This window comes from Bombus pascuorum, chromosome 10 (assembly GCF_905332965.1).
Source record: "Bombus pascuorum chromosome 10, iyBomPasc1.1, whole genome shotgun sequence".
In the NCBI taxonomy this organism is placed as follows: Eukaryota; Metazoa; Arthropoda; class Insecta; order Hymenoptera; family Apidae; genus Bombus; species Bombus pascuorum.
In genome coordinates, this window is record NC_083497.1 from 9,554,326 (window position 1) to 9,580,034 (window position 25,709).

The following is a 25,709-nucleotide window of genomic DNA, read 5'->3' on the forward strand; positions in this document are numbered from 1 at the left end:
ATCGTAATATTAGATCGTTCGAAAAGTGTCTTTCTTTTACAGATACGTCTTTTACAACGATGCATCTTCATACAAACATGAAACCTAATCTGTCGAACGTTGTGATCTTTATTTTGATAGAAAAAAATGGATCATACGTAATTTGATAAAATAATATAAAACGAAAAACGTTATGCATCCATTATTTCTTTCTAAAAGGAAAGAAACTTTTCGGACGACCTAATACATGCTTATTATTGATATAATATTGTTACAGAATTATAGAGAGAAATTGTGTTTGCTTATTACAAGTAAAAATCGTTATTTCGACATGATAAAATTCGTCTTAAATAATTAATCGATATGCAACCATATATATTGGCGTCTGCAAGAATGAAACAAGTTACGGTACAATTTTTCAATAAAATCTATAACGAAACTGTCTGGAAAAGTTATTCATTCCCGGACTATCTACAATCTACGTGGTCTCTGAAATACGGATCAGATAAGAAAGGTTCTTTTGTATCGTGGTTAATTCAACCGGTGGATATATCGATGAATCGCATTTCAAATTTTAATATGATATCAACTTTCGAACGAATAACTAAAATATATTATATGTTGATTCTATAAAGAGACAATAGGTATAGCTATGGGATATTAGTTTTTGATTAACTGCAAATTATTTAAGATAGCCAGATTCGTAAAAATTATTATTTCCTTCAAAAAAACAAAAATAAAATGTTATGATAAAAATCTTATTAATTTTACTATTAAATTTGTTCTTATTTAATTTCAATACTCAATTTAGATTTTACGGGTGTTTCAGGGTATATTATTAATTTCTCAACTTGTCTAATTTTCTTACGCTATTTAAATTCAATTAAGTGTCCGTCTTTCTCGCCCTCTCGTAATTGTAATTTTAATCTAGATTCGCGACAAGTTGTTTTCGCCGAGATAAATTCGCGAAATTGTTTTCTTTGAAACTCCATAGTTATCCTCAGTGTTGACCCAATATTAATCTCATTCGCTTCGTGCCACGGTAATTAGCCTTCGCGCCTGGTTGTTCGTTTCGAGAATCGGGACACAGTTTCTCACTTCTAACGGCCACTTTGCGCGGTCAATTCACGCGCGCCACTTCTTCTAGACGTGACCGATTCTTCACCAGACTTCTACTTCCATCTTTCTGGTACCATCATGGCCAACGTGTTCCTTATTCTTCTCCAAAGACTTTCCACGTCGTCGTCATGAATTCCACGTTCGATCGATACTCGAGATCTCACGTTATTTTCCTTCCGTGTACCTCTCTAAATATCAGACACCTGACCACCATTCGAAGAGACACGAACATTTCCATGTGACGATTTCAACGTGAAATTTCAGTCAGCCAGAGCAATTTCGTTGGCCAGAAGCATAAAACCAATTTGTTTAAATTTTTCACACTGTTTATTCGAAAATTAAACCACCGAATATTGCTTAATGTTCGTATCGGATATCAGCCGCCTGCATTATGCAACCAGTTTAACGTTACAACGCGCTTGTTAGTTCACGTTTGTAACAAATGTGGTCACATTTGCATACGATACGAGATTCCTCCTGGAAACTCTGGCTTTGGATCATTAAAGTTAACTCGATACATACGCAACAGATAGAATGTTCCTTTACCTTCAAACGAAATCAAATTTTCAATTCGTTTCATATAACAGTTTGTTGCGATATGAAGCTCTTTGCTTTCGTCGAAACACAAGTAGATGGTATACGTTCAGGTCAGACACGTACACTCGGTGGCGGAGACAAGCGAACAGGTGGAAGTAAATATTAATGAAGTTTAATCGAATTACAGTTATTGGTACATATTTAACACATCTTTGACATCTTTGACGGTCACGAGTTAACTCGTGTTTTCTTGGCCTAACATTGCCGACCGCAAAAGCTGTTGTGTACCATTACACGTAAGTGATTGTTACACTGTTTATCATACGAGAAAGAAATATTAGAAGTTAAAATAAAAATAAGAATATATAAAATTTATTAAAGTTTATTTATATTGTTTTACTTTCACATCCAATTACGAAATAATAGTCGGTAACACGAGATAAATTCTCAATAAAATTGCCGGTCAACAATATGTTAAGTTTTATTTATTATATGTTCTTGCAGTGAAATGGATTATTCTTTACCTAATTATTGTAATTACACGTTTACATTCTTGTATAAACAAGTCGTATTTTCTAGTCGCTTATATATTAAATCGATTAATCCCACAAAACAAAAAGTAGACAAAATTGATGAAATTATGTAAAATAAGCGTGAGTCGACAAGTGTTTTGGCAGTAAAATCTCAACAATTTCAAAAACACGAGCTAACCACTGCGGCCTAATTTAACGATGTTTCAGCGATATCTATTTCCATTATCTGTTCATTTATTTCTGTCCGAAATTGTAGTCGGTCGAAGAGTATGGAATATTTGATAGAACTCGACATTATGGTCAAGAGTTGCCAGGCTACAGACTGGTGCTTTAATTCTCAAATACAAGAAAAGGGATGGAATAATTCATAAGGGGGGTTGCCGTTTCCTCGGCGTTTTGTGCGTCCGGAGCTTCCACGCGGAATAGGTCCTTTTCAAGCGGATTATTCCACAAGCTACCAAGCTAATGCAGCTTCCAAGCAGCTCGTACCTTCGTCTAGCAGTTCCTAGTGCGCCTGGTCTGTAATCCGCCACTTGGGAAATACTGATCCGCCATCGAACGTAAAAGGGACAAAAAGAAAAACGCGGAGAGAAGATCACAGATTTTCCTGCGGCGCGACGAAGAGATCCAAGTTGCCTTCCGCTAGACACAACCCACCAGTTTCTGTTGGCTCGACGAACACGATTAAGGAAAATTAATTATCTCCAGCCGACCATATGAAACATTTGTTTATCCTCGTCGAGTTAAGCTTTCTTGGACTTCGATAATTAACTAGCGATATCCTCGAAGACGTTACAGTCGACTAATCGGGATAATTGAGTAACCTGGCTTTCTTCGTATCATTATCTACCATTTCGGAATCTTTTCTACTCCACACGACTAGTATCTGCTTCAGCTCTACTTCAATTTCCTTACTCTCGTCTCGATTTATCGTCCCGAATTTCCGTCTACGCTTGCCAATTTCCGCGAGGTTTCTGATTCAAGATGATCTCACGATCCTTTGCTTCGTATTAATTAAATTGACCACGATAAGCGGGACAGCGTACGTGATATAAAGTTTTCATAGGATGGCTCGCGATAGTATTTTGACATTTTCAATAGGAAACTTGTATGTCCATATTGTACGTGCTACATGAAACATTTTGAAATTTCATTTCATTAGCACTGCAACGTGGTATGACTGATTATTTTTGTTATTTTTTGGCAAATTGGAAGGATTAATTTAATAGACTAAGTGTAAAAAGATTTCGAAGAAATTGCAATTAGTCGAAATCGCGAAGAAAATAGAAAAGATCGTCTTTTACAATTTTTTTATTGGTACCTGGTATGAAAATTTCAAGAATACATTTCGGAGATTTATGTCAGTTACATACATGCTGTGAATTTCATCGGAACCCGCTGACGTTCGTATGAGCTACAAACGGTTAAAAATGGTGGAAATCACAGTTTTCGCGAGTTTTGGCCCAATATCTACAGACTCTTATATCATTCGATGTCTGTTACTTGATTCCATTGATCAACCGATTTCGATAAAATGTTCAGCATATCTGTAACTGGACTACGGATTTTCACGCTTTTCGAGGAAATTTAAAAGTGCAAAATTGCACAAAATATACATATATATAATAATATGAAAAATACTTGAAATATTCAAAGTACCATGATTTCTCTAATACATGTTAGGTAAAACAATTTTCTAACTAGGTTCTTCTCTCTTAATTACATTCTCAGAAATATGAATTTGCATAAAAATCCGTAGTCTAGTCTGACTGATATAATGTGTTGTTTAAATTGTATTACAGGCCCAGATAAAAAAGATGTAAAAAGTGACCTTTGCTTCCTATTTCGCAATTCCAACCATATTGCTATTTCTTCAAATTATCTTTACACGTCATCCAGTAATCTAATCTTTCTAACTTTTCAAAAAAGATCAAGTCGTTTGGCTGAGTTTTAATAAAGTTAGTCTGTTTCAAAGAGCGTGTGCTGATATTTACTGATTGTCGTAATCAGGGTAGCCATGCTTCGCTAAAATATTAATGAATCGTCGTATATTTATACTTGGGCAGACGTTAAATGAAGATAATATATAGGATAAAGTGGAAGATAATATTTCGACAGATATTGCAGAAATATAGTAGGATACGATGGTTATGATAACATGGACATGATAGAATGGCTGAATGGATTTAATATGATTCTTTTAATTAATCATGACACTAGGCTTATCTTTGCATCGAATAATCAATTGGAACGTGGATATAACGATAAGAAAGTTAAAATGGTGTGAGGCACAAGAGGAATTTAACTTTCCAAAATTAAATCTGCTAAGGAAGATGTGCAATTTAACAGATAAAATAATCTACGAAATTTAAATCCTTAATCGAATCATATTTAATTTCATTATCTTGAAAGTGTTTTTTAATTCGTCTCGCTCCAGAAATTTTATAATACACGCAACATGTTTATACAATTTTTTCTATGAGACGTATTCAGATATAATACTTTCGTAGGCCCCTATTTATTTGGCAAGCTCTATAGCGTATTCACCGTTCTACTTTTTATGCTAGATGCTGAGGATATTCGATAATCGAGTGACTTTCGTGACTTCGAGTGATTTCGCTCAACGTCCAACGAACAGCTCGAAACCGAATACCAGGAACAGTAAGAAAATATTTACCAATCATTTTAAAATCCGAAATAAATCACGTACATTTGCTAAAGATAATAAATGAACAGAATTAAATATTCCAGAGTTACAAGAGACGTCCCCCTTTTTTTTCTTAACAAGCTTCTTATTATTCGCCATGAGAATTTAATACCAACAATTTGTGTTTCGCGTGACTTACAAAATTTTAGTAATAAGATTAGTTCAATTGTATAAGAGAGCTCTGGAATAATTTATTTCGGCTTTATTTGCATTTTATTTAAAGGGACAAAGTCCAAAGAGGGACTGATACTCTCTTTTTTTCGAGTTTCTTCTACACAAAAGGGAGGAGCGTTTCGCAAGCTTACCCTTCGTACAATAAATAGAAGGAGCTACATACGTTCTTCAATGGTGAAGATCGCGGTAAACTTACGAAATTTGGAAACGTCAGGGGTATCGTAAGGTTTCTGCAAATCTTTTTTATGGATTCCCGTGATTCTCGATTTACTGCCGCTTTTCGTATTTCTTGTGCGTATTAAAGGACCTTGCACGGCGCAATCTCAGCGGGAAATCTTTGCAATAAAACGTCCAGCTGTTAACCACAGCTGCCATCGTTGATAGAAAAATTTGGAAATGTCGTAAAAGTCATGATTGTCGAAGTAACACGTGCACGTTGTTGAAGTAACATTGTGAAAAACAATTTAGAGGAGACAATTATTATAATAGAATTTCTCGAATAATTAGTATGACCTGGGCTACGTGAATAAATAGTCGTGTTTGGTGTGGCATTATCAGTTTCCCATTAAATTTAGTTGTTCTTTTGGCAATCGCCGTAAGAGATTCAAAGCAAACAAATCCATCAACTGTAGGTATTTATTAAACATTTCAGAACTAAAAATTAAAGAGAAAGAGAGAGAGAGAGTAATGATTCATCAATTTTTATTTCGCTAATCTAAAATAAATTTGCTAAGCAAATTTGTCAATACGTTTACCCAGGACCACCTTTACCTAGTTTGATGCAAATGAGAAACGATAAGTGTTAGCAACACCATTTCCAAGAAACTTGAGGCACTATGTCAAACTTAGTTGACACGAGAAGCAACCACTGTACGCCCAACTGACGGTCACGGAATACATTACTTCTTGATACAATCTCCCTGCTTGATTTCCCTTTACCTTTGATTTTCTCTACCTCTGGAAACCACTCTGGTATTTAATATTAACACAGTTCTTTAGAAGGAACAACTAGCTCTCTCAATAAACTTAAATATAAATAGAGAACTCTGTTACGAAGTTAATTTTAGAACAATTAGTGGAATGTTTGTCAATCTCCGTTCAAAGTGAATAAAATTCGCGCTGTGGAATTCCTTTCATGAATAAGAGAGTGGCTGCCGATTCAAATAAATTGAAAAATTAGTTGCCAAGAAGTAGAAAATGTTTTTTATTCCTGTAGTTTCCTTACGCCAGGCAAATTAAAATTAGCAGAGTTTTCTTATAATGCGGATTTCTGCATGTTCATCTAATAAACTGGAAATTCCTTGCGGCAAGCCACGCCGATTCCCCACGAAACTCTTATCGAACAAGATAACTCGAAACTTCTTCCCTCGCTCTACTTTCCATACATGCGCTAGTTTCTCTATACATATTCGTTTTTTCACTTTTGTTGCAAACGCTTCTTCGCTTCGATAATCATCGGTTCATAAATCAAAGCCCTTATTCGAGATTATTCTAATCGAATTTTTTCCCTAGTTTTAACCAAAATTCTCTTCCAACCGTATTAATTTTGTCACGCGTAAGCAGCTGCGTTTAATTTCGCACTTCATGCACGAACTACAATTCGTGAAATACAATTTATATGACCAGCAACTCGACGGTCCGCATTTATACCAATTTTTCGACCGTATTTTAAACGCAACGAAATATCGGAACTAGTCAGAATATAATTTCTATCAAATTATTCGCGTACATTGCAATATTACTCCATGAATTATTCGTTGTATTTCTATGCAAACTATACGTAAGTATCGACTAAAATACCGTGGTACATGAAAGTGTTTGAACAATTATCAAACCACTTGTATATGTGTCGTATAAAATATTCCGAAACTTTATTAGCATCGTAATGAGACTGTAATATTGGCAAAATTTTAAATGGACATCAAACCTACTCACAATCGTTTTGAGGGGTAGTTTCGTGCATATGAATTTTCTGTTTGAAGAAACAAAAAATGGTTTCTAATATGATGAACAAACGACTGTTTAAATACCTCGGTGCTTTTTATGAAGCTCGTAATCTCTTGCTCTCAACTCCTATACACATTTTCAAATTTCTGTTAAATTTTCCCAATATAATTGCCATGTAATCTTTCTCTTGACACAGGGTTAATCAAGTTTTAATATGTTTCTTTACAATACACATACTATATTCAGAAAACTCGTTAATGGATAATTTACACAAGAATATTGTCTCGAAAGCGCGACGCAAGGAAAAGACAATGATTCGATGATATTTCAATACGAAATACTCGTGAAAATGGATGCACGTTGCAAATGAGCACGTTGTCAATTTAAGGTGACGTTAACAGCATCGTGATCACACGTTGTCGGACCCAAGGCATTAATGTTTAAAATTAGAAAACCACTTGTAAGTCTGGCTATATATCCGCGTGTTAGAACACTTTGGTCGAGCAAGGAATGTTTGCCTATCAATTATTCGCCACTTCTTCTGCTGAACGTATTTACGTACATATATGTTGCACTCTATTCTTTACTCCGCACCGGAAAATCGTTTTCGTATGGCTCATGAAAAATCACACTTCTTGTGAACTCACAATTGGCAGATTTCTCGATCAAGTTGATCCACAAACACATATTTCTTAAAAATACGGATACAACAATTAAATCTAAACGGAGATTTGTTTCATCTTCTGAACACCATGAATCACCTTAATCTCAAAATTACCATAAATATTAGAAAGAATACTCTACTTTGGTTATTTCACAGATTTTTCAATATTGCCTGCGTTTTTGTATTTTGAAATTTTCCACAATTTTGATGATTCGTCATAAACGAAATATTTAATTATCAAATCCTTTTATATCCTTCGATTATTAAATTATTTTCCAAATTCCGCACTACTTTTTTTATATATTTTTATTTTATTTTTATTTTTTATATATTAATTATCGTCAGATCTAAAAGCTATTGTCGAGAATTATTTCATAGTTTTTATTTCGCACCGATTTTCCGTTAAAAATTATTAAAGTAACTCCTCTGTAAGCTGCAAATGTGCCTGCAATTATTTCTAATGATATTAGAATTTTACGAACGCTTTCGTGTTTGGTTATCTTGTAAAGTAAAGTCGAACGGACTTAACTCGATGTGTCCTGTTTATCGGTAACTCGATTCGCCAGAGACTTCGTAAATGATTTACCTTTCACGTTGCCTTCCCCTTTCCACCACTGTAGAACTTTGGTCTTCTTAACCGGTCCGCTTAAATTCGCCGCGTTTCACACGCGTTTAGTTTTCCGACTGTCTGACAAACATACAATGCACACTTATGCGCCATTCACTCGTGACGTTGTCGCAACTCGGTGCTTCGTCGTTTCACGTTCCTTCGACCTTCAAGTCGACGAGATACTCTTCTTTGACATTCCAACAAGAATCTATGGAACCAGGATGTAAGAAATTATAACGAAAACCAGCCAGCCGTAAAGAAATTTAGATTTTCATGAAAAAATTCGAACTCGTTTCTTCATTTACCACTGTGATAAAATGGTGGAGATTAGAAGGAAATCACTCGGCGGAAACATTATAAAATATGAAATGTCAAAGCTTGTTAATCTACGTATTATTTTTGTAACGTTTCTATCTATTATCGTGATTGCTTTCGTACGTTTAATACTTTTTATTATTGCTACTATTATTACTACAGGTAATTTTTTCAAATAGGGTGTTTAGAGCAGATCGTAAACATTTATTGTTACGCGGAGAAAATCCACCGATGGATATGTTCACTACGAGATATCAATTCGGCGAAATCGACAGCGCGCCGTAAACTGAAGCGAAACTTGGATTCGCTGAGGATCCACGCTCTCTCGACGCAGTCGCAAAACACGATGCATCGTTTTGTCTACTCTTTCTCCTCTTTCGACGCCTGACACTCTGGCTGAAGGGTGCGCCTCCTCGAACCACCCGTTTTCTTTTTTTTCCAATCGTAATCGAAAACACACCTATTCGATCTAGGAAGAATGTTCACGTTAACCTATTTCTCTCTTCAAGCTTTCTCTACCACCTACTACAACAAACCATCCAATATTCCAATTCTATTTTTGTCAAATCAACAAATTCGGTAAGCAGATTCCGTACGATGAATCTGCCACTACATTGAATGATGCAATTTAATGGGAGTTAATTAGAAATTCATGATAGATAATCACGTTGAATTGTGGATAAATTATAACTGAAATATCTAATTATACAATCGGTTTAATTACATTATCATGGATGCAACATTTGTGTAAATGATATAATGAATTAAGAGTATACATAAACCGCGCGAGGATAAATATTCCGCGCCAGTTTGGAATCGCCGAAAAGAGCTCGCGTTCATAAGTGGCGAAGATTTCCCGTAGGAATGCATCTGTTGCACTTGGTCGATCCGGATTAAATCAATACGACGCAACAGTAGCCAAACAGGGGCGTTATTTATTTTGCATTCTCCACTGTGCATCGTGTTTTTCTTTCAACATCGTCACCGATAGTCGCTCCGGCGAATTAACCACGCCAGGAATTTCTAGAATCGACCAGATTACGACTACGCAGCGCCGCGTTCCTTGTTGCGTTTGCGAATCCACTTGGAATTCAATTAGAATTCCTATGGTAAGTGACAACAACCAACAGATACACATCGAACCGTGACGCATACAGTTGTAGAATTTCAAGTTGCTCGCGTCGAAACGATTGGTAACCGTGTTCAGAAAAAAGAAAAGCACGCTAATTTTTCAGTCTACGATATTCGATAGTTACGATCGCCAACTATATACTGTTATACTGTGAATTATGTACGAACACGTGACGAAGATTTCAAGTATTTTGTGCTGAAATAATTGTTAATCGTGCTGCACGAAAAAAAGAAGAAATAGGCAAATTTTTTAATATTTGAGTTTCGATAGTTGTGGATGGTGAAACGTTTGTAGATTCGATAACACGTGGCAAGGATTTCAAGTTCCTGCTGTCAAAACGATTGACGACTGTGTTTCACGCAAAAGGAAGGAAACAAAATTCCGGCTCTGAGTTTCGTTAGTCGCGAAACGTTCGTAGATTCGTTAACATGTGACGAAGGTTTTCAGTTTCTCGCGTAGAAATAATTGGCAAATGTGCCAAAAACGTAAAGCTTCGCTAATTTTTTAGTCTTCGAATTTCGTTAGCTGCGATCTTGGAACGTTCGTGAACGATTCGCTAATATGTAACGAGGATTTCAAGTTTGCCACGTCGAAACGACTAACAACTGTGCTCCATGAAAAAATAAAATTCTGCTAATTTCTTAATCTTCGAGTTTCGTTGATTGCGATCGCGATTCGTCCGTACACTATTCGCATAGTTGATCGATGGTGAGATAGGAAATTGCGTTAGTTTATATATTTAGTTAATTTATGCTCTGGTTAGAAATTTCGTAACCTTTGCTCGTGATTAATCGACGAATTACTCTAATATGCTTCGCTTCTAAATTGCTGTAAGAATTTCGCCGCATATACCAATGTAATTTCAGTCTATCGGGAGTGTCGATCAATTTTCCAGCGTGAATATAATTCTGCAAGTGTCGAATCATCTACCACGCAGAAATGGATCCTGTCGGTATACAGCTGCTACTGGAGGTCCGTTTGATCGATTACGATAAAAAAACGGACTTTTAATAAAATTATAGAGCCAGGAACAGGATCTATTGAAAAGAGAAGATCTTCGTCCAACAAGCTTCGAGGTAAGCAGAGATATTGACTCGCCGTTGTAACAATTAATCCTATTAATTCTCGATTTGCTCGATGGTCCCTTGTTCTCGCTAATACTTGCGATTTGTCCTTTGTATCGCGTTCACAATCGTTTCATTAGAGTCCTGATGAATTTCAGTGTATTTAAATTCAATTCTAAACGAAATATAAATAGAAATTCCATGGTTTTTACATATTCAATTCGTTTGGTAGATATTTATTTTATCCTTTTTGTCTCGGTTTCAAACGTTGATATTTTCGTCGTCGGATTAACTAGATCAATTAACAATGATACGTATGTTCACAGATTCGTGTTTCGTCATTTCCTGTTCGCTATCTATTTTTCCCTCTTTGTGTTCCATTTATTTTTCTTTCCAATTACATCGTCTCTACTAAACAGGCAAACAGAAAGAGAGAGAGAGACGATTTTGTGGTATTTTTGGAACACCATCTTCTTCAGATCATCCGAAATTTTACCACCCCTCCTTCTGTCACTAAGTTATGATCGATCCTGTTCCATTCGAACAAATAAAACGAGCGCCCCGCAATCACTGTCATCTTCATAACCCGCATGCTTCAACTACAGAACGATAGTGGGTTGTCCAGATTCGCCGTTTATTTACCAATCGTTATACCATCCTGTCTGGTTTGGTTAAGTAGGAAGCAAACAGGGATACCCTAAGCCGGTTAGGCGTTTCGTTGAAACTGCTATAAAGGTATACATGGTTTAGTCCGGTCTCCGTGCCAACAGAAACGCAGAAGGAAAATACAGCATAGAAGGAAAATACAATGGTCGATGAATGTCCCGAGGGAAGAAGAATAAGACCCGTCGACGCAAAATCTTAATGGATTTCGTGTCTATCTCAAAGAAATCTTCTGATAATCGAATATACTATATACCACTAACATTAGGAGATATCCGAACGTGTTTTAGTGTTTATAAAAAAAGAAAACGTTTGATACTTTATTTTATGTACTCAGCAGTTCAAAGCTATATAGACACTTGGTTATTTTTAACAAAATGTATTTTAATCAAAGATTTTTTTATTTTATTTATTTTTGTAGATTTAAAATGTATTTTAAATAAACCTGCAAGCGTTTTATTCTTTATAATTACCATAACTACGTATAATAGAATATTACGATACAATTACATTGACATTTAGAAACCAATATGGAATAATTAATATAAATTATTAATAATTAATGATTAATGGTATAATTAATTGCATATCTATTACTATTTTGTAATTCCGTATCTTGAAATTTTCCAATTTGCAATATAAATTAGATTCAAGAGCAAACTAGGTTATCTATGTCCAAGCTTAATTTTCTCTTCTGTTTACATTTTTTAAATATTTGGAAAAATTCTAATTATCGATGTCTTTCGTTTACACTATATAATTCATTATACTAGACGTTCATGAAACGTTTGAAGTTTTCTCAATAGAAATAAATGTTTGAGGAAGTACAATTGTACGAAAGGTTAAGGATCGAGGATCTAAAAAGACCATTTAAATGTATAAATATTTGTTGATTCTACAAGAAACATAGTTAGTGCCGCTTCCAATTTTTAATTTATTATTGCGTACATTTCTATAAAATTCACGTATTGTTAATTCTAGTTGACCAAAAGCGTCCAGATATTACTTGTGTAAGGTAGTGTATGTACTCTAGTAATGAAAAAAAAAAAAAAAGAATAAAGGAAGCTAACAAGGAACGAGGGAAAAATGAATCAACATTTATTTTAAATTCTGTATGGTAACTTTTCAGTGCAGCCGCTCGAAGTTTGCCGCGATTAATTTACACGACGTCGAGTTAGCAGAACTTCGCCGCTGGTTCAAATCCATAACTTTAGGTATGACGGCAGTGGTTTTATCGCACTCGACGCGTCAGTAGTTTGTACGTAGCCTATCTGTTGGAAATTATTGAAGAGGAATTAAAGCAATCCTGATGCGTGCAATGATTGAAACCTATTTTATCATTGAAATTAAAATGTCTCGATAATAGTATTATGCTATTTTTTTCTCTAACATTATGAAGAGACGCCTTTTTGTGTTTCATAAAGGTTGTGTGTACAGAAGATAAACTAAAAACATAGGAGTTAATTGAAACGAAGTGCAGCTATTTTTAATTATGTTAATAGAAGCTCCTTAATTCCATTATGAGCTACGAATGTTTATGTACATTCATATTTTTGATATAATTAAAGACATCAAGTTTAATTAAAGATCTCGCTTACTGAACATTATAACGAGTACTATGTTTTGAATATTTTATATTATACTTTATTTGTTGTGTTTTTTTACATACTAATAACTTATAATGTTACTAGTAAGTTTAATTATACAAGGAGACTTTGTAACTGCATTATAATGTCTTTACACAAATTAAAATGATACTATTTGCTTCGCGCGTTAAGAGTTACGCATAGTTACGAAGGAAACAATTCCGCGGTCAAACAGAACGGCGATGGAGAGAATCCCAGTGGGGGCAAAAAGTAGTGTTTAACGAAATTTGAAGCGCTCCACGTGGAATTTCGGAATCAAAGTGACATGGTATGTACACGATACGACCTATCGGGTGCGATGATGCCATTTTCACGCTACAATCGATGCAATCAAGAGCATTTAAGTTGACCAGAGCGTCGTTGGAATACCAAACGATTCCGTTACCTTATGCCAACCACTATTCGTTAAATTGCAAACGTCGATTCGTAGTATTCTAGTCGTCGAAATGGGACATACATTATGTAATTCATTCACAGAATTTTTCGAGGTATTTGGTTTTTAGTAATCTTCATGTAGTTTCCGATTTTTGTAGAGAAATTCCTGATATTTTGTTTCTTTTATTGCCATTGGTTAATTCGTAATAGATAGTTCAACTGACCAGGAATTTACAATATCACAACATTGTCGCACTTTGCGCGCAATCACCGTTATTCCTGATATACTGTAACTGATATCCTCTCAGAGAGTCGGGAATGGTATTTTAACAGAAATTCTGTGTCTGTTCCGTTCTAGTCGTAATTCGACGAAAGTATGCATTTCGAAACAATAAATCTCACGAGAGAACAGGTTATTAAGGTAACATTTTCCTCTCATCGAATTCCAACTGAAAATGCCAAATTTCTTTGCATGGCGCTTTCACAGACATTCTTTCAGAAGTCTATCCCTAATATCTTTTCTCTAATTTAGCAGCAATTGCTAGGATGGATTAACGATAGGTATTAAACTCATAAATAAGACCTTTACTGCGGTTCACGGTACAGATATTGGATCCCTTGGTAGAACTCCGAGAAATATTGACAATACGTGTTATGTCTTTTTATAGTATTCCAATAGATATAACGTTCGCAATTTTTTCTCAATTTGTGTGTCTTTAGGAACACCGGGAGACCGTGATATATTCCAAAGTGATTTTATCCTATATATTTTTTCGAATTTAATTAAGTGATACTTTACATGCATAGAAATGATATCTTACGACGGCTTAATAAAAATTTCCTTTTGGAACCGTGAAAACGTAGACGTTCTTTTAATATCCATAGCAATTTTCTTCGTTCACTTTTCCTTTGGTTATATCACGTAAATAAGTGCCATCCATGCTGCAATTTCATCGTAAAAGCAAGCCAAACTTCTCAGTTGAGTATTCGACGAGAAAGTTGAAGATAGCTTCCATTAGCTAACACTACCTCCATCTGGTGGCCGTTAGATGCATTATTCTCAACGCGGGAGATTCTGATCGATGAAAGCCAGAATCGGCGCGCTCCATTATCCCTCCTGGATAAGAACAGTCGCACCTTTTTCTACCGCAAGAGTAAAATACCAGCGATAAAACACGAATCTGAATATCCCACATGTCTTCCATGGAAGACAAGCTTTAAACGCCATCTGATACACGCTTGATCGAGGAAAAACAAGCGAAATTTTTGTCAGCTTTTTGTTACTGACATCCACGAAACGACATACTTTAGCATTTGTTGGCTGTCCGTAATTTGTCGAATAATTTTCGAATTAACCATGTAAATTTTTCATTCGACGCGATTTGTGTGCTAGTTTTAAAGTTACTCACTCGCACAGCGATAATACCTCAAAATTGCTCTCCGCTAAGTTTACTTACAAAATTGCTATCTCGCCATACAACAGATTAAACCGACAGATCTATAATCGGCTTATGTTTGTACCGTGATAAAAAAGTTTGCTCGTATAATCGGTTAGCCAAACGAACGAGGGCATAAGGTCCTCGCGGCGCCTGTTTCGCTGTAGATTCGTTTAGTGCCGCAAGAGAAACAAACAGTTGCTTTTTCCGTCGCAGTAAATTCATTCGTTTCACGGATCACTGTGTAGCTATGCATATATGGCCAGGTGGGAAAAGCACGAAACTAGTTTGAAATGGTAGGCAGTTTCTTTGAAAGAGCTATGCCCCACTCGACCGGAATTATAAAATCAAAGTCGAGTGTTTGCACCAAATATTTGTTCGGAGAACGAAATGGTAGGGAGGAGAGAGAAAGAGAGAGAGAGAGAGAGAAAAAGAAAGAGGACGGGTGAGAGGGGCGAGAAAACGCCTCTATTCGAGGCCACACGCTGTACACTTCACTGATCCATATTTCAGAAGACAGCCAACTTTCGTGTATTCAAAATTCAAACACATGTTCGAATCGAGTCGCGATTTCGCGAAAGCGGTACTATTATGTAATCCATGATATTACCATCGTTGAAATTCCGATATCGAACCACAGGAACGATATTTCATATTCCATCAACAAGTCTTTTCGAATATTGCATTTTTATTTGCCTCCTGATGCTATCTAATAGCATGTTCTGTAATTCGAGTCGACTGGCTTTCCCAGATACGAAAATTGCATTCGACGTCGTTCAAGGGAACACGCTAACTTTAGAGTTTGAAACAATGAATTTGTTTTTTGTAATTTTTGTGAAATTATTGACATATAGAATATTGCGCAAAAGCGGTATATAAAGTTGAAATTTGTGGCAAAGTTACGGAAATAAATACGCGGGAAATTTGGCTCCGTCCGATTACTATTTATTTGCATCGATGGGACACGCACTTTCTGACCAGCACTTCACTTCTTACGAAAATGTACGAAAATGGCTCGATGACTGGTTTGCCTCAAAAGAGACAGTTTTTTTGGCGTGGCATCCACCAATTGCCAGACAGGTGGGAAAAATGTATAGCTAGCGATGGGTAATACTTCGAATAAAATATTTTTAATCATTTTCATACAATAAACGTGTATTTTCTATATAAAAATTCCGGTTTCATATTTACAGACCTGATAATTTTTATTCTAACATTTCTCTTAGATATTTTCGAAACTATGGTTCTTTACCCGGTCGTTATAACATCTATGGAACTGTTGATGAATTTTGTTCAAGGAGGAATATATTTTACACAATGCACTCTACAATATAGAACAGGATTTAAATCATAATTTATTCAGTTATTCACGACTTCCTTATCCCGTTTCTATCCTCTTTATTGCTTAATCCTTCATTGTGTCATCCGTATTTAACAATTTGTAAATCGTATTTGCGTATTATGTGGTTGAAATAGCGGTTCAAGTAACCACAAAATGAGTTCCATTTACCACTGTTGAAGGCGATTAAGAAATTTTAATTAAGGCCAACTACGATGGTACGTATGGACGTTTGAATATTCGCACGGTGGATAAATTCCCGGCGACGAGGACTCGTTCAAGCATGTCAACTCTTTATCTTAAACCGTTTTAATTACGATGGGACACGGAGTGGAATCCGCTAAGTCGATATGTGCAGATGGCATTGACGTGCACCCCAATACAACCACGATTACGTGAATGAAGTAAGTCTGTTCGTGGCTCCTTATTCTACTGCGACAGTCCTTGCGATTCGAGTATTCTCATAGGAATCATAATTTAACGAAACGTAGCTATTACCAGGCTTTTTAGCTTCAATAATTCTTATACAAGGTATTTTCTATTTCGTCGTCAAAAAGGTAAGGGAATTTACAAGTGAAAATAAAAGAAATATGTTGTAGCGAATTTCACTGTAAACGCTTTATTACAAAATTATCAGCCAATATTGAACACAGTTTGAAATATAAAATATGCGCATGGGAACAAATTTGTTGCTGCAGAATATATAAAAGTAACTACATGGGAAAAATTATCAAAACTAATTAATTAGTTAGTTGTTGATATTTAATAATATTCTCGCGATATTTTCAACGTAATGAATTTGGAATATAATAAAATATTGACGTATCATTAATGCCATTTATGACGAGTTGGACGACTATATCTACACATTTATGGAAATTTTCAAGCTGCAAGAGAATACAAAACATCAAAAATGAATTTGAGTATTTTATTTACAAGTTTATGTCAGGTCTCACTAATGAAATGTTGTTATTTGTTATATTTAATAAATAAAATAATTCTCTACCTCTGGTGCATTTCTTAAATCAATTTTATATCCATAATAAATATGCATTCGCATAAATAGTTTACTGCTAAATTTTATATAATATCTTTTTCTTATTTTCACTTGTAGATTACGCTCAAATAGTTTGACTAAAAAAATGGAAAACACTCTACGTGCGATACATATATCACGTAAGCGAATTATAATTCGACTAACATTTCTCACGCATTAATTTGGAAAAATATCGGCGATCGTGCAGCAATAGAGTCAATAGGGGATCTTTTCGCTTGAAAAATCGACGAGGAATTTTTTAATTCGCTACAATCTGCAGTTGTTTCGATATTTAACCGTACCGTGATTCGTTTTAGTCCGTTTGTATACAATCTGTATGAAACAGAATCATAAAGCTTTTAATCCTGTTCAAGCAATCTAATGAACCATAATGGCATGCATTCCTTTATTGTGAATTCTGCCGTAAAAACAATAGATGTTATGAATACTTCTCATACTCTTTCTCGATTTACGTGCACATGGATTAATAAATATCTATAATAATTGTTTCGAGAATCTAAACACCCACGGAAGATATCAATTTGGTCCAGAAAAAGAATCCCGCCAGTGAAAAACAGCATCGATTTCGAAAAGTAAAATTCTAGCAGTAAAAAGAAAACAGCAAACGCGTAACAAAAAAGACGACCTAGCAAAAGAAATAAATGTTTAAGTGGGCGTAACAATATCAAGAGGATTTTAGAAATGAAAGAATCACTTTGACACTTTAAGAGAAAAAATAGCAATTACAACAATACCAGGAAATAGTAGAAAAACCAACGTAAAGATACAAAATCAAACGGATGTCATCGGTCAAAAAGCAGAGATTGCTAAAAGAGATTGCAACGATAAATGAAGATATTGGAGAAGAAAATTCTATCGACGAAAGAGATAGAGAGAAAGAAAGAACGTGTAAAAGGAGATGCACGATGTCTTGACTCGGAAAAGACCTGCAAATTCCTAAGATATTCTAGGGTTCGTAGGGGCGTATGCCAGAAATCCAAGGACGACTTAAGGTGCAATGAAATTGAACTATAAAGTTTTCAGCGCGAAAGTACGATAGTACTATCTACATATACATACTACACATCGATATCATGTTATGCGTGTAACTGAATGTCGCTTGTATCCACCCACCACCCTCTGTCATTACAATTATATTAACTTTCCATGAATATCATCGTAATAAATCAAGAATCTATTTAATGCAGCGTAGCTTTAACATTTCTATGTAAACTTATATTCAGCGATTCCTTATCTGCAGAATATATTAATTTCCATCGAGATTTGATCGATGGAATCAATTATGCTTGGTTACCGCGTGACGGCCACCTCGACATCAACGTGGTAAACGACATCAATGGTGAAATTCGATCAGGTTGATCGAAATCGAAGGATCACCGATTCACGGGGGTAGTTTGCTATATCCCGACCGGATCGACGGCCGGTGGGGGTTGCTTCGTGGGTCGCACTTTCTGGCGTGGGTAGAGCAACCACCGCCAGTAGTATCGCGGTGACGAGCAGACGCGGTTGTCTTCTACCTTTCTCGCCGATCTTTCCTCGGTTTTCGTTCAGTATCTGCTACGGCCACTCTCGAAACGACGTTCATCAATCGTGAGTAAATTGTCGCTATTCCACGACACGTAAATTCCTCGAGACATTTGAATCTTCCCTCCCGGATTTTCGCTCTGTTTGTCACTTTGTCTCCTTTTATCCTTTCGCGCGCCTCGTGTGATCAGTGACGGGACGTGGAAATTTGATTGGAAATGAAGCGTAGATCAAAGTAAAAGTGAAGAAAAGTTTGTGTAAGGGTACTCTGCTCTATTGGTATTTCTAGGTATGTGTGGAATTTCTGCCGCTCAATTCAAGAATAAAAGCTGCACGTTCGATCGGTGAAACGGTCGATCAACTCCTGACGTTCCGACGCAGTTACGTTGCACAAAGTGTACGTTTTAATCGACAAACTTGCATGTACCGCGTAAATGATGTTTTTGTAAAAACAGTGCGTGCTTTTCATCGATTTTATTAGCTTCGGGCAATCTGTTCCATACAGTCTATTTAGATTTCGATGCATAACATTTCCCGCCCACGAGATTGATAGACGTACCGGCTCTCGTCAACGTCGTCTTTGAACCACCGTTTTTCGTCTCGTGAGACCAGTCCGCAGCATCTAACAATGCCATGTCTATGATCGCGTCATCGCATTACACGCGTCCCTCGTCGGTTAAACGATCAATTTTAATTACGCGCACGAAATTGTGCCGCTAATTTAACGAGTAACTGTCATACCAGATCTCGCCACTAATCTTCTTGTTCGACACTCAATGATGTCTTCTTCGTTTTATTCAAATCGTATGCAAATACGCGTTGGATAGTTATCGCTCCGACGAAGTTACCGCGCGGATCACGACGTCTATGTTCGATATCGACGTGAAAATTCAACGACACGAACTTTGAATCGGACACGAGAGGGTAGAAATTTGCAGCTTGCTTTGCATTTTCTAACTAGACTAACTAGACAGAAGCTGAACCATCTAGGGATGATAGAGCGGATGACTATAACGGGAAATTGAATTATTATTTTATCGCTAGGTAAAAAGAAACACTCACTGGCGAACACTCCCTTGTCTTCACGCAGCCACTGCACCAGTTTGTCGTTGTCTGCTGATTTTAAAACTAAACAGAAGACTATAGGCGGTTGATTCTTATCACCGACAGCTGTATTCCTTTAAACTATTTACAATGTAACACTTATCCTAACTCATACACTAACGTTACAATTAATAAATTCAAAGAACGCCGCGTCGGGGATAGCAGAGCGTAGGTAGAGATTTCTACCAAAGCTATTAGTCGAGAAATTCTGATTAATTAACATTACAAGTGGCAATTTCCTAGAGAGAAACAAATCAGAATTATTTTGTCGAGGGCTGTTACGTGTACGTAGGGGTATTTTATAATTTGCATTCATCCGGTGTAACTTAATATAAGGAAATTTATATTTTTATTCATGTTTTTAAATTTTGTTCACTATATTTATCTTAATCTTGTTTCGATTAATTTTCATTAGAATATTTATATACGAGGCTACCGTGTTATCTTTTAGGCAGATTCAATAACAAATCAGAATTGTTCTTTCGAAATAGAATCGTGACACGTTGAGTAGGAAATTTTTTAACTTGCATCCTTACGGTGAAAAATTTATATGCCTTTTAATCTGAAAATTTTATTTAAAGGAAACTTGTCTTTCCTTTAGAACTTATGCTTTTCGTTGAACTTTGATCGATTTTCATTGTGAATTACTACGCTAATTTTGTGCAGAGAAACAAACACAGATTTGTTCTTTTGATAGAGATCTGTTTTATGTTGAATAGAAAATTCCTACGTAGAGGTTTCGTCCATGGCATTTTCCTATCGTCTTGATCGTTGAACCTCGATCGATAGAACGTCTCTAACGATATTTTAACATTCCGGTTATTTTCATAATTGAACGTTCCACGGGGGAATGATTCTCCATGACTTATTATCATGTTTGGCCTCCTTGCTTCCGTGACGATCAATATTTGGATCGTCGCGATGCTTAAGGTTAGATTAACTCGTATTTTTATGCGTCCCCAGCTCGCGTTATCGGATCGCGCACCTTTTACGACCAATTTCCCGTTTCTTTCCGGCATTCTGCACCCGATCGCCACATTTACGGCGTCGAATCGATGAAAATGTAATACGAAGGTTGCAAAGACGGTACGGACGACGAATTACGTAACACAAAGGTTGCCAACACCGACGAAGAATTCCGTGATGCATTCAGACAACGTGTAAGAAACCGACTCGTTCTCCCGCAGAAGCACTTTCGATTAATTTAACATCGAACTGGACTATGAAAGGCTTTCAGAAATTACATTATTTAGGAAACCGGTGGTGAGATGCATTCGCGATTCGAACGAGATCAAAGGAATTTTCTCGAATCTTCTAATTTGATTTTAGAAAAATACGATCACGAACTGCCTTTATTGTTACATTCTTGCGTTCGTAGTGTCGCAACTGAAAACTATGAGGAAAGAACACGATAAGTTTCTTATTTTCTTTTGCTAAAACACAGTTTTATAATTCAGTACGCCGTCGATCAGCCTATTACCAAAATTGCTTTTCGGCTCTGGAAGTAAACATATGTTTCCCAACCCTCTTCGCAAATTTTCAAAATTTATCTTGTTTCATTCTTTTATTCACACAGGCAACACTCTTTGGTTTAACCATAATCAACACGAACGTACATTTATCAACGTTTTACGGTTTTATCCACTTTATCCAGAAACACGTGAGTATCTCGTGAACAATAAAACAGATATTACGCGATTTCGAGGGGGCTATCATGGCGATATTTATTTCACCCCGGAAAGTCCTTGAAAAGCCCTACATTTTTTTATTTCACGTTCTTGTAACCATCATGTAACATCAAAACATTTTCAGAACATTACTTGCTTCTACTACTACGTACTTCTCGCATAAAATATTATTGAAATATTAAATCTCAAACTTAATATATCGACATCATTGGCGTTACCCATTGCTCGGATAGAGTTTATATATCATTGATGGTTCTAAAAAGAGCCGTTTTTGCGAGTACGCGTGTATGCACCGAAATACTATTTCTTAGAAACGACTAGTCGTTGGTCCTTCTACATGTTTAATACAACTTCGCATCCTTCTTAAGAACTAATATCTGGATAGTGGTTTATGTAAAAAATATAAATAAGAAGCACCTCGATGTCAGTTATAAAAATATGGAATAAAAAAGAATATAGTTCCCATTTAAAAAACACAAGCGTTACTTTCATAGGGCTTTTCAAAGTTATTCCAGCATAAAATAAATATTATCATAATATGTCCCCCTCAAAATTGTATAACATAAGCTAGAAAATCAATTTTCTTATCTCATCCATAGTTCTCGAAATATTTACGTATTTCCAGATAAAACTGACACACTGTATAATTGGAATATGGCGTTGATCATACGGAGACAAAGACGAATGTCAAGCGTTTTAAATATGTTCTTATAAACGTGGGCAACGATTTAGAGAAAAAGCGCAGCCTGCGCGTGAGCGAATGGCGTGATCACGTATACGTTTAACACAACTAAATATCGGATGTATAAAATAAGAGAAATTTTCTGGATGTCCCCGGAGAAACATCGAACTTCGATAGCTGGAGAATTTCCGAGCAATTTATAATATAGTCGTTTGCAATTTTGAAGACAAATGTAGTAGCACTGGCAATGAATCTATGCGGTTCCAACGTAAACAACGCGAGAGATGTTAAAAGCAGATCGTATTTGTAAAAAATTGCTGCAACGGGGTCGCCAATTTTAGAAGCAACAAAACGAAGAATTCTATGCCGAGAGAACAGTGTTCGAAATGCAGGTCGATCAGAACGTTAGAAGATTTCTCTGAAAGTTAGAGGATTTTAAAAATTTGCAGACAGTCTAGCGATAACGGTGATATCCTTGTAGCTGCTTTGCAATTTGGAAGATCAGGTGTAAATATAATTATTAAGACAAAGTACTATTTTTATATTTTCATTTTGCATCTCCGATTTTCTTTTAATCTCTCTTTGACTGTTTTCTGATCTAAACTCTGTTGAAAGGATTGAAAGTGAATTAATAGATGATGTACGCTAAAAATCGAATAACAGGAGATACAATAATAATATAAATATCAGAATTGATAAAAATGGAGATCAAGAGATAGAAGGATATTATACGTATAAAGATAAAAAAAATATTAATTTTGTTACATCAGAGAGATTTTATCGTCTAACGTTTTAAATGAAATAATAATTCTTAAATTCTTTTGATAATTTCTTAATGATTCTTCCATTTTACTCAAGTTTCTGTTATCATGTTTCTGTTATCTCAATTTGTATACATGTCTGGCATGTTAGTGCACGTTCTATTCGAGATCGGAAGCGGGAAATTACTTTGCGCGCGATCTAAATCAAACGGGAATCTGGCGAATCGGCCAGTTAAACGTACATTGAACTTAATTATAAATAGGTGCAACGTCTTTCGTCGTTCGATGTTCTGCGTTAGAAATTACGACGATGCATGCATTGAATTTTATTCGGCTTTTTCGGATAACAACGTTTATACGCGTGTTTCATACTTATGGAATTTTGATTACGCCTTTATGGGTGCCTACGTGAGGTATAGTCCCATTAAATCAAATGGGTGCCGTGTAAACCAAACGAGATTAGCTGAACGTCGTTTTGGAGTAAAGAGACTTTAAATTGCGGTTATTTCCACATAACATGCAGAAAATCGTTTTCCCTAAGTCTAATCCTTGAACAAGGCGGCACGAACCTTCGTAATATCGTGACTGTTTAAGAACACGATAATTTTGTCCTCGAGAATGAATAATACAATCGTGCTGTTTGATTTTCTACATTGTGGTCGATAAACTTCACAAATGTAGGACGATAATTTTGAGCGAAATTAATCGACATCGATAATATGGTGAACGATAATGTTACGATCAGCGTGCAACGACAAGTTTGTTTGATTTCTTTCTCGTAGAGTTTGTTGGATGACAAACCTTTTAATAATTCATGTTCCCTTTGTCAGAGATAGAAAAAACTTTGTAATAAAATCCTTTCGCATCATCTTCTTGATTCTTATTTTTGGGCAGATTTAAGTGATAATTTAATATTGTTTGTCGTTGTTGATCTATACATCAAAGTTTACAAGCACATAAGCTTGTTTTGGGTAGAACATAATTTAGCTGAGAAATTAGAAATGGAAACCAGGCCAATTTTATTCTACGTTAAAGCTATCGTGCAATATCGTGATACAATTTTTTTCAATAATTAATATGCAGTAAAAGAGATGATTTCTGTAAGCGATACACATTTTACATAAACAATTTCAATTTCATATAATATACATATCAAAAAAATACACATCCCTGTGCATGAGTACTAGGACACGTACAGAAAGTTAAGTAAGCCTGAGAAACTTTATTTTAACACTTTCACATCTTGTAGCACCAACGTGTTGTTAAATGCAGGCCAAGTGTTAGTGTCCGTTGACAGCACGTTGGTGTTACGAGCAAATCGATCCTTTGCGTAAAGTTTACGAATTTGAAACTCCAGTTACTGATTAAAATTATTAGGAAATTTGTGCAGGTTGATGATATTTATGAGCGAGGTCGTATGTTAAGTTCACAAGACGATGATAAGTTATAGCGATATTCATCATTTACCAGTTTCAAAATGTACCTTTTCTACCTTATTCGATGCATCTAACAGTCTCGCGTTCCCCTAGCCTATCACGACAACAACAATATCGAAGATAATATCGGAATATGAGTCGCGTGTTCGTTTGTACTGGCAATAAAAGGGCAGGAATTACCTGGTTTCAGAAGAAATGAACCGTATCAAGCCTTGGATTTTTTTCTTATTTTTAATCTCGTTGAGAAGTATCGCATTTATTAGTCGTTGCCTCGTTCTACGCAGCTTATCCGGAAATTTTGCTGTAACAGAGCGCGAAACGCGTTATCAGAAGCGTTAACGCTAAGTGAGAAATAAAAACGAGTTACGATTTCTTTACTGTTTAGTGACTTAATTTGCCGCGGATGAAACAACTTTGTTCAAGTATATATTCTAGGAGGAAAGAAGTTTTCTATAAAAAGCAAAGTTTCAAGAAGGGGAAACTGAACGATGTACGATCCTGAATGGATTTAATAAGTTTCGTACAGGTGGTAAAAGGAAAAAGTAAAAGGATAGCAACCCTAAATCTTGAGATAAACTGGTAATGTTGGCAAGAATCCCCTTTGTATACGTTCCATGCGAGAATTTCATAGATTATTCTGCGAAACGAGAATTAACGTGCGCCGAAATGTAGACGAATAACAAAACAGCGTAGGAAGAAACGAAAGAGTATAAAAAACATTTGAAGATAAATATACCAGGCGCGGAACTCACGTTCAGCTTTAATTTCCTCTAATTGAGTCGGCGATTTGTACAACTTCAATTTCGCTAGCCGTTACAGCTGGTTTATTTTCGACCTAATTTCCAATGTCAACAGGAGCTACGAGAATAAAAAAGCGAAACTGTTTTAGCTCAATTTTTCTTTTCCCTAGCTTAATTTTACGAAAATTCATATCGTTCTCGAAAAAAATAGAAACTATTAAAAACAGTTTTTATTATTTTCTTTCAAATCGAACGGGATCAGATTCGATTCTGTTTGATACTAGTACCATTTGCACGTGAAACATCCACCTTTTACGAGCTTCGGCCGAGATCTTGCCTTCAAGGCAACCCTCGAATTACGCGACCGGTTATAAAACAACACTTCCCCAGCAACCGTGCTTTTTCTGCAGAACGATTCGTAGAAGCAAAACTTTTTCAACCCTCTTTATAGATGGTTTCCGCGTTTAATTCTCAGGC

The 25,709-nt window shown here is 35.9% G+C and overlaps 1 protein-coding gene and 1 long non-coding RNA gene across 2 annotated transcripts in view; both read left to right on the top strand.

Annotated features, from left to right (window-relative positions):
- Positions 1-4,174: 4,174 nt before the first annotated feature.
- On the top strand, positions 4,175-5,964 carry LOC132911537 (uncharacterized). Its single transcript, XR_009659025.1, has 2 exons — positions 4,175-4,440; positions 4,744-5,964. It is a non-coding gene; the product is annotated as an uncharacterized LOC132911537 (long non-coding RNA).
- A 2,409-nt stretch (positions 5,965-8,373) lies between these two features.
- Positions 8,374-25,709, top strand: part of LOC132911287 (neuropeptide CCHamide-1 receptor-like) — a 41,863-nt gene continuing 24,527 nt past the window's right edge. Inside the window, exon 1 of the mRNA XM_060967850.1 lies at positions 8,374-10,793. The gene's annotated coding sequence lies outside the window, so the exon portion shown is untranslated. The remainder of the gene's footprint in view (positions 10,794-25,709) is intronic.